At 44.3% G+C, this 11,383-nt stretch overlaps 1 protein-coding gene across 1 annotated transcript in view; it reads left to right on the plus strand.

The window, feature by feature from the left end:
* The first annotated feature begins 7,139 nt into the window (after positions 1–7,139).
* The window catches only part of LOC147305289 (uncharacterized), a 255,472-nt gene continuing 251,228 nt past the window's right edge, over positions 7,140–11,383 (plus strand). Inside the window, exon 1 of the mRNA XM_086276147.1 lies at positions 7,140–7,379. The gene's annotated coding sequence lies outside the window, so the exon portion shown is untranslated. The remainder of the gene's footprint in view (positions 7,380–11,383) is intronic.

Raw genomic sequence — 11,383 nt, forward strand, 5'->3', positions numbered from 1 at the left:
TGATGATGCATATTCAGTTAAGATGGAAAAGGTGAACCCAGAGCACACACCCAAACACACTGTACCATCATACTCCATACCAGCGCCAACAACCCCTCCTAGTGTCAGCCAGCTTGCACAGGCGGTACAAGACAGCATAAGAATAAATAGACTCCCCACGCCAGAACCAACGATGTTTAGTGGTGAGCCAATAAAATTTATTGAATGGAAATCCACTTTCATGTCACTTATTGAACAAACTGGCATGTCAGCAGCAGATAAACTGTACTATCTGAAAAGGTATGTAACTGGCTCAGCTCGCAAGTGCCTTGAAGGGACTTTCTTCAGAAATGATGAAGAAGCGTATAACGATGCTTGGGCAAAGTTAAACCAAAGGTATGGCCAGCCTTTCGTGCTACAAAGGGCATTTAGAGAGAAGTTATCTAGTTGGCCTAAAATACAGTCGAGAGATGCTGATGGGCTAAGGAACTTTGCTGATTTTGTGAATGCATGCACACTTGCTATGCCTCACGTGAAAGGACTGCAAATACTCAATGACTGTGAAGAAAATCAGAAACTGTTGCATAAATTGCCAGACTGGATAAACACAAGATGGAACAGGCATGTAACAAAGATACTCATGGGCGGTGGTGAATTCCCCAGCTTTAGTGAATTTGCCTCCTTTCTCTCGCTTGAAGCAGAAGTAGCATGTAACCCAGTCACTTCCATACATGCACTTCGCTCCCCGGAAACAAATGATGACAAAAGAAACACAAAAGAAGTCAAAAGAAACAAGGCAAGTGTATTTAACATTAACACAACTGAAAGAGATGCAAAGACTAAAATATACAACAGTTCTTCATGCACACTGTGCCAAGAGTTGCATCCACTTATAAAGTGCCCAAACTTTCTGCAAATGACCCTGGAAATGAAAAAGAAACATGTAAAGGACAATAAACATTGTTATGGTTGTTTAAAGCAAGGTCATAGTGCTAAGGACTGCAAACGGCGCCTCACTTGTGAAACCTGCTCTAAGAGACACCCGACCTGTCTTCACGATGAGAACTACAGCATTAGTCTGCAAAGAGAAAAGCAAGCTCAAGTGAGTATAGACAACGCAACACAAGGGAACTCACCTGAAAGTGCAACAGCCATAGCGTTAAATGTCGCTAGAGCAGAACACACAGTCAGCACCTCCATGATAGTCCCAGTATGGGTCTCAACGGCTGCTAATCCACAAAGGGAAAAACTAGTCTATGCGCTACTAGACACGCAGAGCGACACTGTTTTTATAGATCAGGATGTAACACAGAAACTGCAAGCAAATGTGTGCCCTGTGAAACTCAGACTAACCACGATGATGGGTAAAAATGCAGTAGTAAGCAGCGGAAAGGTGTGTGATCTTCTAGTGAGAGGTTACAATTCAGCAACAGTGCTAAGGCTCCCGACTGCTTACACAAAGGACTACATACCTGCAAATAGAGAACACATACCAACATGTGACACGGCAAAACTGTGGAGCCATTTGTCGTCCATTGTAGATGAGATCCCACCGCTCCTCAGTTGTGAGGTGAGTCTCCTGATTGGTTATACTTGTCCCCAAGCTCTGGCGCCCAGACAAGTACTCTTAGGTAAAGACAATGAGCCATATGCCATCCAAACTGATTTAGGATGGAGCATCGTTGGCAACTCAGCGCCATGCAATGCATCAGAGACAACAAGGAGTCTCTGTCACAGAATAATTGTTAAAGAAATGCCTCCATGTACTCCCGCAGATGCAATACGTGCACTAGAAAGGGACTTTAAAGAAGACGAAATAAACGAAAAGAGGGTGTCTCAAGACGACCTTAGGTTTCTCGAGAAACTTGAACAAGGCATAACACAAACAGAAAGGGGACATTACGAAATGCCATTGCCATTTAAGGAAAGGCCACAAATGCCAGATAACAGACAACTCGCCGAGAGCAGACTCAATCAGCTCAAACGTAAACTAACGCGCGATGAAAAATACAGAAGAGACTATGTCACATATATGAATGACATCATACAAAGGGGCGACGCCGAAGAGACCGATGATAATGGACCTGAAGGCGAGACATGGTACATACCGCACCACGGCATCTATCACCCAAAGAAACCAGAACGGTTACGTGTGGTGTTCGACTGTTCAGCCAGACACAAGGGTACCTGTCTCAACGACCATTTACTAAATGGCCCCGACATGATAAACAACTTGATCGGCGTGCTCGTCCGCTTCCGACAACATCAGGTAGCGCTAATGTGCGACATTGAAAAAATGTTCCACCAATTCAAAGTCGACACGAACGATCGCGACTACCTACGCTTTCTATGGTGGAAAGGAGGAGACATGAGCAAACCACCTCAAGCTTATCGAATGACCGTACATCTCTTTGGTGCTGTTTCATCACCTGGTTGTGCAAATTACGGATTTAAACGTTTAGCCAAAGAGAACAGCTCCAAGTACCCCGTAGCGGCACAGTTTATAACCAGAGACTTCTATGTCGATGATGGGGTAACAAGCGTTGAGACCGTGAAAGACGCTGCACAACTCACAAGAGAAGCACGTGAGCTATGTGCGAAAGGTGGGCTAAGGTTACATAAGTTTGTGTCTAACAACAGTGTTGCACTCAAAGACATTCCTGCTTCAGAACATGCAACAGACACAAAAACAAGGGACTTGACATTCAGCGAATCACAAACAGAAAGAGCACTCGGGATGTATTGGAACATAGAAAAGGATTGTTTTACATTCAACAAAGCTGTAAAGGATCAACCCCCAACCAGACGCAGCATCTTGTCCACAGTCGCAGCAATATTCGACCCGTTGGGTTTCATTGCTCCGTACGTTCTTAACGGCAAAAGAATCCTGCAGGAAATGTGCCGCCAAGGTACAGACTGGGACGATCCACTTCCTGAACATCTCAACCCGCAATGGCAGTGCTGGAAAGAAGATCTACACAACCTGAAAAGGTTGCAGATAAACAGATGTTATGTTCCTGCATCGTTTGGAGATGTGGTAAAAAGAGAATTGCACCACTTTTCTGATGCAAGTACGACAGGATATGGACAATGCACTTACCTAAGACTGATAAACAAAAACAAAGAGGTACACTGTAGTTTTGTAATGGGCAAAGCTCGAGTCTCTCCAACAAAGGTTACCACAATTCCGAGGCTGGAGTTGACTGCAGCTGCAGTATCAATCACAGTAAGCAGCATGCTAAAGGAAGAGTTACCCTATGACAATGTGGAAGAGTTCTTTTGGACAGATTCAAAGGTCACGCTGGGGTACATTAGCAATGAAGCAAGACGCTTCCACACATTCATTGCCAATAGAGTGCAAAAAATACGTAACAATACCGCACCACAGCAATGGTTCTATGTACCAACGGGTGAAAACCCTGCTGACATAGCTTCAAGGGGCACATCAGTAGCAGAGCTGCTATCATCAAACTGGCTCACAGGCCCTCAGTTCTTATGGGAAAGGAAGTTAAATCTTCCAACTAAAGAGTCTATTGAACTTTTGGTGGGAGATCCAGAGGTGAGAAAAGTGCAAACACTCAACAGCCAAACTACAGAACACAGGAGTCTCTGTGACCGTCTCACAAGGTTCTCATCCTGGTCACATGCTGTCAGTGCCATAGCACGTCTCAAGCGGTTCCTACTCAGAGACAAATCAAAGTCACTCAGCACTGTAACTGAAAGACAAAACGCTGAAATGGTGATTATCAAAAACCTACAAGGACTAACATTTTCAGATGAGATAAAGACATTAAGCAAAGGAAAGGCACTACATGAGAGCAACAAAATTTACAAGTTGGATCCTTTCTTGGACGAAGACAATGTGCTCAAGGTGGGAGGAAGGCTACAACACTCATCGCTTCCTAACACATTCAAACATCCAACTGTCATTCCAAGAGACCATCATACTACAAAACTCATAATCGCTCACTGTCACGAAAGAATAAATCATCAAGGAAAGAGCTTCACAATGAACGAAATACGGTCCAGCGGTTATTGGATTCCCAAGCTAAGTCAAACAGTATCAGACTACATCCGTCAGTGTGTGACATGTCGGAGACTAAGGAGAGCTGTGGAAGGACAAAAAATGAAAGATCTCCCCACAGAAAGAGTCGAGCATTCTCCGCCTTTCACATACTGTGGTATGGATGTTTTCGGCCCGTTCCTAACCAAACAAGCAAGAAAAGAAAACAAAAGGTACGCTCTCCTTTTCACTTGTTTCTATTTACGAGCAGTACACGTAGAAATGTTAGAAGACCTGACTACGGACGCTTTCATTAATGGACTAAGGTGCTTTATAGCTCTGAGAGGCTCTGTCAGACAAATAAAATGTGATCGAGGTACTAACTTTGTAGGTGCCAAAAATGAACTGTGTGCAGCACTGAATGAAATAGACACTGAAAAACTGACAATCTTTCTATCTGAGAAACAATGTGAATTCGTGTTTAACACACCCCATGCTAGCCACGCAGGTGGAGTATGGGAACGACAAATTCGGACTGTGAGAAACGTCCTCAACGCCACACTCGCTCTCGCAAAGAGACGACTCACCGATTCATCGCTCAGAACCTTTCTCTATGAAGCATCTGCAATAGTAAACAGCCGCCCATTGACGACAGACAATCTCAATGATCCAAACAGTTTGAAACCAATAACTCCAAATCATCTCCTAACTATGAAGACCACAACAGCCTTGCCTCCTCCAGGACAGTTTGTTAAAGAGGATCTGTACGCCCGGAAGCAATGGCGTCAGGTGCAATACCTAACGGAGCAATTTTGGAGCAGATGGAAGGGAGAATATCTGCACAACATCAGGGTCCGGCAGAGATGGCATGTTGTTAAAAGGAATATGCAAGTAGGTGACATAGTGATGGACAAGGAAGAAATACTGCCACGATCCCAATGGAGACTTGGTAGGGTTGTGGACACCATAACAGACGAAGATGGACTTGTGAGAAAGGTCAAAGTAACCTTTGCAGACAGAAACCTTAGTAAAAAGGGTGAACGTTTGCATAAGATGTCTACAGTGGAACGCCCAGTTCATAAGTTGGTTCTACTGCTGGAAAGTTGTGAAAAACAAGATGCACTAAGCAGTTAAAATGCGATGAGAATTTGTTGTTGCATATACAAAGGTATTATCATTGTTAAGTTACCTGTTTAGAAATTATTTGTGTTTTATTTGTTTGTAACAGCAAATAATTTGGTGGGAGTGTAGCGGCGGATGTGTAAAGCTGGCCCACATTCACGTAATGTAACGTTTGTGCTTTTGTTTTGGTAACTTCCTGTGGGACCGGAAGTGAATGTTTTAACGGTAAACGGCTTGATGTGCAGAAAGACGGAAGAAGGTGAAAAATTAATGCTAACGGAGAAAAGGGAGAGAGGGATATAGTTAAATTGTACGAAAACGAATGGTTCTAGCTACAGTCGACAGGGGAACAAGGTTTGTAATGTATATGATTTAATTTGAGCAATCTGAAATGCATAATATGTATTATATAGTTTAATAGAAAACGGTTAGACCAGCGTAATGAGCGGTTAAGATGCTGTTACATGAATAATATGGTAATTGTTTTATTTGTTTGTCTAGCTCTTACGTTGGTTCGTTGTCTGATACACGGCAAGGAATAATAAAGGTCATTCAACAACCATCAGTTCTGGCCTTCTCAGTTCGACTGGATGCTACACCGGTACTCTGTCTCATCATCCCTGCTGATGCATCCAACCACCGCAGAGTCATCAGAAAACTTCTGAAGATGGCAGGTCTCTGTGCAGTGGCTGAAGTCTGTGGTGTAGAGGGTGAAGAGGAAGGGGGAGAGGACAGTCCCCTGTGGTGCCCCTGTGTTGCTAATCACCTTGTCAGACACACACTGTGGGAGACGTACATATTGTGGTCTTCCTGTCAGGTAATCAACAATCCAGGACACCAGAGAAGCATCCACCTGCATCGCTGCTAACTTATCACCCAGGAGGGTCGGCCTGATGGTGTTGAAAGCACTGGAAAAGTCAAAAAACATGACCCTCACAGTGCTCGCCGGCTGGTCCAGATGGGTGTAGACACGATTGAGCAGGTAGATGATGGCGTCCTCTGTTCCGAGACGAGGCTGATAAGCGAACTGAAGGGGATCCAGATGTGGTCTTACTATGGGTCGCAGCTGGTCCAGGATGAGCCTTTCCAGGGTCTTCATGATGTGGGAGGTCAGTGCCACGGGCCTGTAATCCTGGGGGCCACTGGGACGAGGCGTCTTTGGTACAGGGACGAGGCATGATGTCTTCCACATCACCGGGACCCTCTGCAGACTCAGACTCAGCATAAACAGTTTATGAAAGACTCCACACAGCTGGGGGGCACAGGCCTTGAGGACAAGGGGACTCACTCCGTCTGGTCCAGCAGACTTGCCTGAGTGAAGTCTCCTCATTTGCATCTCAACCTGGTATTGAGTGAAGGTGATGGGTGGGGGAGGGGTGTCAGGAATCTCACAGGAGGCAACATGTGAAGAGAGAGGCTGGCACAGTGGTGTGGCTCTGGATTCCAGGCTGACTGCAGGTGAGGTTGTGGGGGTGGGAGCAGACACTGTGGTGTCGAATCTATTGAAAAACAGATTCAACTCGTCGGCTCTATTCTCACCTCCCTCAGCTCCCCTGCTGTTGGTTGGCCTGAATCCAGTGATGGTCTTCATGCCCCTCCACACCTCTCTCATGCTGTTCTGCTGGAGTTTCCACTCCAGCTTCCTCCTGTAATTGTCCTTAGCCTCTCTGATCTTGTCCTTTAGTAACACCTGGACCTTCCTCACCTCCTCTTTGTTGCCCCCTCTGAAAGCCCTCTTCTTGTTGTTGAGGAGGGCTTTGATGTCCTTAGTCACCCACGGCTTGTTATTTGGGTAACAATGAACAGTCTGAGCTGGAACAATGGAGTCGGTGCAGAAAGTTATGTAGTCTGTGATACACTCAGTAAGCCCATTGATGTCCTCGGCGTGAGGCTCACAGAGTGTTTCCCAGTCGGTCACCTCGAAACAGCCCTGTAGTTCCGCTATTGCCTCCTCTGACCACCTCCTAACAGTCCTGGTGGTCACAGGTTCCCTCCTCACAATTGGCACATAGCGGGGGGTGAGGTGAATCAGGTTATGATCTGACCTACCAAGTGGGGGGAGGGAGGAGGAGCTGTATGCATCCTTGACGTTAGCATACAGTAAGTCTAAAGTTTTCTCTCCCCTGGTGGGACAGTCCACATATTGTTTGAATGTTGGTAGTGTATTGTCCAGTGATACATGGTTGAAGTCACCCGAGATCACAATAAAGGCACTCGGGTGCTGAGTCTGTAGCCGAGCTATGGCAGAGTGGATAGTGTCACATGCAGCTGTGGGGTTAGCAGAGGGGGGAACATAAACAGCCACCAAGATGACGTGAGAGAATTCCCTGGGTAAATAATACGGCCTGAGTCCAACAGCACACAGTTCAGTGTCCGGGCAACAAATCCTTTCTTTGATTGTTATGTTGGCAGGGTTACACCACCGGTTGTTAACTAAAACAGCAAGCCCACCTCCTTTACGCTTACCGCTAGCGATGCTGTCCCTGTCCGCCCGAACAGTGTGGAAGCCTTCCACGGAAGCATTCTCATCGGGAATGACCTGGTGCAGCCATGATTCGGTGAAACACATCAGGCTACACTCTCGGTATTCCCTCTGACTCCGTACCAGTGCTGAGAGCTCGTCGATTTTACTTGCCAACGATCGCACATTTCCCATCACGATAGACGGCAGACACGGTTTAAACCTCCTCCTCGCTTCGAGCCTCCGCTGTCTCACCGTCACCTTTTTTCTTCTCTTCTGTCCTTGACCTCTGCATCCCCGATGTGTTTTCCTCCAAATTTCAGCTGGTACTTCTGCGGGCACTTCTGCGGGCCTGGCCAGCGAGCCGGCCGGCATCAGGGCGATCAGCTGATCTCTGGAGTAAACAGTCCGTGCGTGTAGGAGATGTGCCGCGGTCCCGTTCCATGATAAAAGTAACAGTTCCACGGCCACCAGAAGAACAAAAACTCTCTCAATCCACATGATTGAGTAAGAGATAGAAAACGGAGGAAAATACAAGTCAGAAAAAAAAAAGAATACGTAAGAAAAAAGAGCTAAACTAAGAGAAAAGCAGGAGCGACTGTAACAGGCTGCACGCTGGTTGGCGCATGCGCAGCACCTAACTCAGAGTTAGGTGCTGGGTTACATATTTGTTTTGGGCCTTTCGTTGACGCCTACTCACGCAAACATGCTATCTGAGACTCTCTCTCTCTCTTAATCACACACACACACACATAGTGTAAGTGCGAAGTATTAAAAATTTAACAATAAACAGTTATGTCAATAGCATCATTCCAACTTTTGATCTGTACCATTGACAGAAGTAAGAGATTAGGAGAACAGACATTTATTTAACCATATGCTATAACCCAGTGGTTCCCAAAGTTTTTTTGCTAGACCCCCCTTTGTTTTACAAGAAAAATGCCCCCCCCCCCGCAGAATTGCAGATAGAGACAAAATACTGTTACTGTTAATCTGACTATCTTCAGGTTTTACACGCTTATATATACACACACAGTTACTGTCCCTCCATTTACAAAGGCAGAGGCGTCATGGTGTAATTATTTTACGCGTAGTTGTTTTTTTCCTGTGTAATAATATTCAACATTGCTATCAATACATTTTTCAAAAAATGCCTCTCTGTACAAAATGGGTTCAAAAACATAAACTGCTGTGAGATACTGTTTGTCCGTGATTTGAACCGGGGAAACAAATCGTGGCAGGATCAGCCTGATATTATTTGTATCCTGCTGTAACTTTACTGTATAAAAAGCTAAAATCTCCAAAATGTCAGGAGTAGTTAGTCATTACAAGAAGTGTTTGTGAACTAAAAATCAAGAATGTGGGATACTGTTTGTCCGTGATTTGGAGAGCCCAGCACTGCTCCCGGCGAAGGGAAAACCAATTATGCAGGGGAGACCTACCTTGGCACTTGTGCAGGTGAAACCAAAGGGAAGATATGCTTCATCATATTTTCTAGTCTTTGGCTTAGAATGAAGTTGGTTTGGAAACATATTCAGCTATGCTTCATCTCCTGCTTTGCATTTGTGTGGATGCCCTGTGCTAGCAGTGTCCAAGCGTTTTTTTCCCCCTTTTCATACCACGCTCTCCCTGCAATGGCTCTGCGCCCCCCCTACGGGGCGGACCCCACACTTTGGGAAGCTCTGCTATAACCTAAGGAGATCCTCAAAACAAATTTACCTTGAACACAATCAGTTATGATATATGACACTCAGAAAAAAACAATATGACCACCTGCATTATGTTGTGTTGGCCTCAATTTTGCTGCCAGGACAGCAGGACCAAGGTTTCCCAGGAGAACATTCCCCAAAGCATCACATTGGCTTGCCTTCCTCCCATAATGCATCTTGGTGGCCGGTGTCCTCCTGGTAAGCGAAACAGACACATGCGGCCATCCACATGATGTAAAAGAAAAGATGATTCATCAGACCAAGCTACGTTCTTTCATTGGTCCATGGTCTAGGTCTGATACTCACATATCCATCATGGATCAGCACGGGCACCCTGATAGATCTGCAGCTATGCAGCCCAATACGCAATACGACCCTGTTGCTGGTTCACCACTGTTCCTTCCTTGAACCATTTTTGGAAAATATGGAAACACTGCAAACCGGGAACACCCCACAAGAGCTGCGGTTTTGGAGATGCTGAAGACGCTGCTAACCAGTTGTCTCGCCATCACAGGTCAAACCTGTCAAACCTTACCATTGCCCATTTTACACACCAACTTTGAGGACAAAATGTTCACTTGCCGGTTCCCACACATTGCTAACAGGTTCTTGCAAATTTTCTATAAATAGTACATGGTCAGGAATTATAAGTAATATATTTCCCAGCAGGCCGTCGCCATGGAAATCTTTCAGAAAAGGTGCCTTTTAATCCATGAAAAATGTATACTGCACAAAAATACTTCTTAAAATATGTCAAACTTTAAAGTAATGCAATGAAAGAATGTGCACCATGTAATAAAAAGGGATATTTGATAGTCATGTTTTCTGGCCCCCTCTTTCATTGTAAATCGTGCGGCGCTGTGCCTTTGAAATATACACCTCTGGTTTCCTCTAATGTTAACTCACTTACTCCAAGTAGTCAAACTAGTAGCCATTTCAGCTTTGCATACAGCAAATAACAGTGATCAAGAAAAATCTACCTCAAAAAATCCACCTAGAATCAATGAATGAAAAAAGCCCAAAACCGAGGGCATGATTCCAGGGAAAAGGTTGGAGAAAAATCACTTTTGTGGCTATTCTGTTCTGGTCAGTTAGCATACGTGTGTGTGTGTGTGTGTGTGTGTGTGTGTGTGTGTGTGTGTGTGTGTGCGTGTGTAAGGACAGGTACAGGAATCATTCTTTGGTTCTTTTAACAACACATGGAAGGAATTTGTGACCCACAGCTGTTATTGACTTACCGAGTCATGTGGATTCTCACAGGATTCACAGTAAAAAGAGAATCTATCTTCTGTAAAGGTACACTTGAATTTCTTTATTTTACACCAATGATACGTATTGCTAAAAAATTTACTAAATTAATCAAGTCGACTTAAATCAACTTTATTTTTCCAGCTCTAATAAGGCCAAAGTACAACTGATCAGTAAACAGAAGCATGATTTTTTTGTAAAGATACATGTTGTGAGCACGTGCAGGCCTAAGACACAGTCATCATTTGTAGCACATACAATAAATCCCTCGGTTGTGGATCAATAAGAAAAGGATGCGGGCCTTATACTTTAAATCAAAGTGAGCTAGACTCCACTTTTACCCCTCAGTGTGGCTTCACTCTTCATGTTTCTGGTGAGCCAAGGCATATCTCATATATTGCAGTTGTTTTTGCATATATTTCTAGTATGCCAGTCTTGTTTCTCCATCTCCTCTGCTCTAGCACGCTTTTCTTTAGTGTTTGCCCTCAGGCCAGCTCATATTATTTAAAGCCTTCTTGGAGCCTGGCAACCAATCAAAAAATGACCTTGGTGAACCCATAGTATCCAGGGTATTCAAGACTGTAGTGGAAAGACCAGCAACAAATAACTAAAGCATGCTTAAGCAAATCTCTAAGAATCAGTCACAGCTTAGAACATTTTATATTATGTTCAATTTGCATAGTTTTTTTTTTTTTTGTTATTTCTTTTATTTATTTCTTTTAGATTTTATCTCTATTGAGATGTTTGTTTGGGACTGTTGGTAGATGTCTAGCACATCAAATTTCATCCAGGACAGTGCACCTCCCTAGTTTAGTTACTACAGTTATGACTTTAGAATGTTAAAAAATAATAATGATAATA

The sequence above is a fragment of the Aulonocara sp. 'chitande type north' Nkhata Bay genome, linkage group LG20 (genome assembly GCF_057382095.1).
Source record: "Aulonocara sp. 'chitande type north' Nkhata Bay isolate Kocher_YH1m ecotype deep benthic linkage group LG20, A_spYH_male_GT1.1, whole genome shotgun sequence".
Lineage (NCBI taxonomy): Eukaryota > Metazoa > Chordata > Actinopteri > Cichliformes > Cichlidae > Aulonocara > Aulonocara sp. 'chitande type north' Nkhata Bay.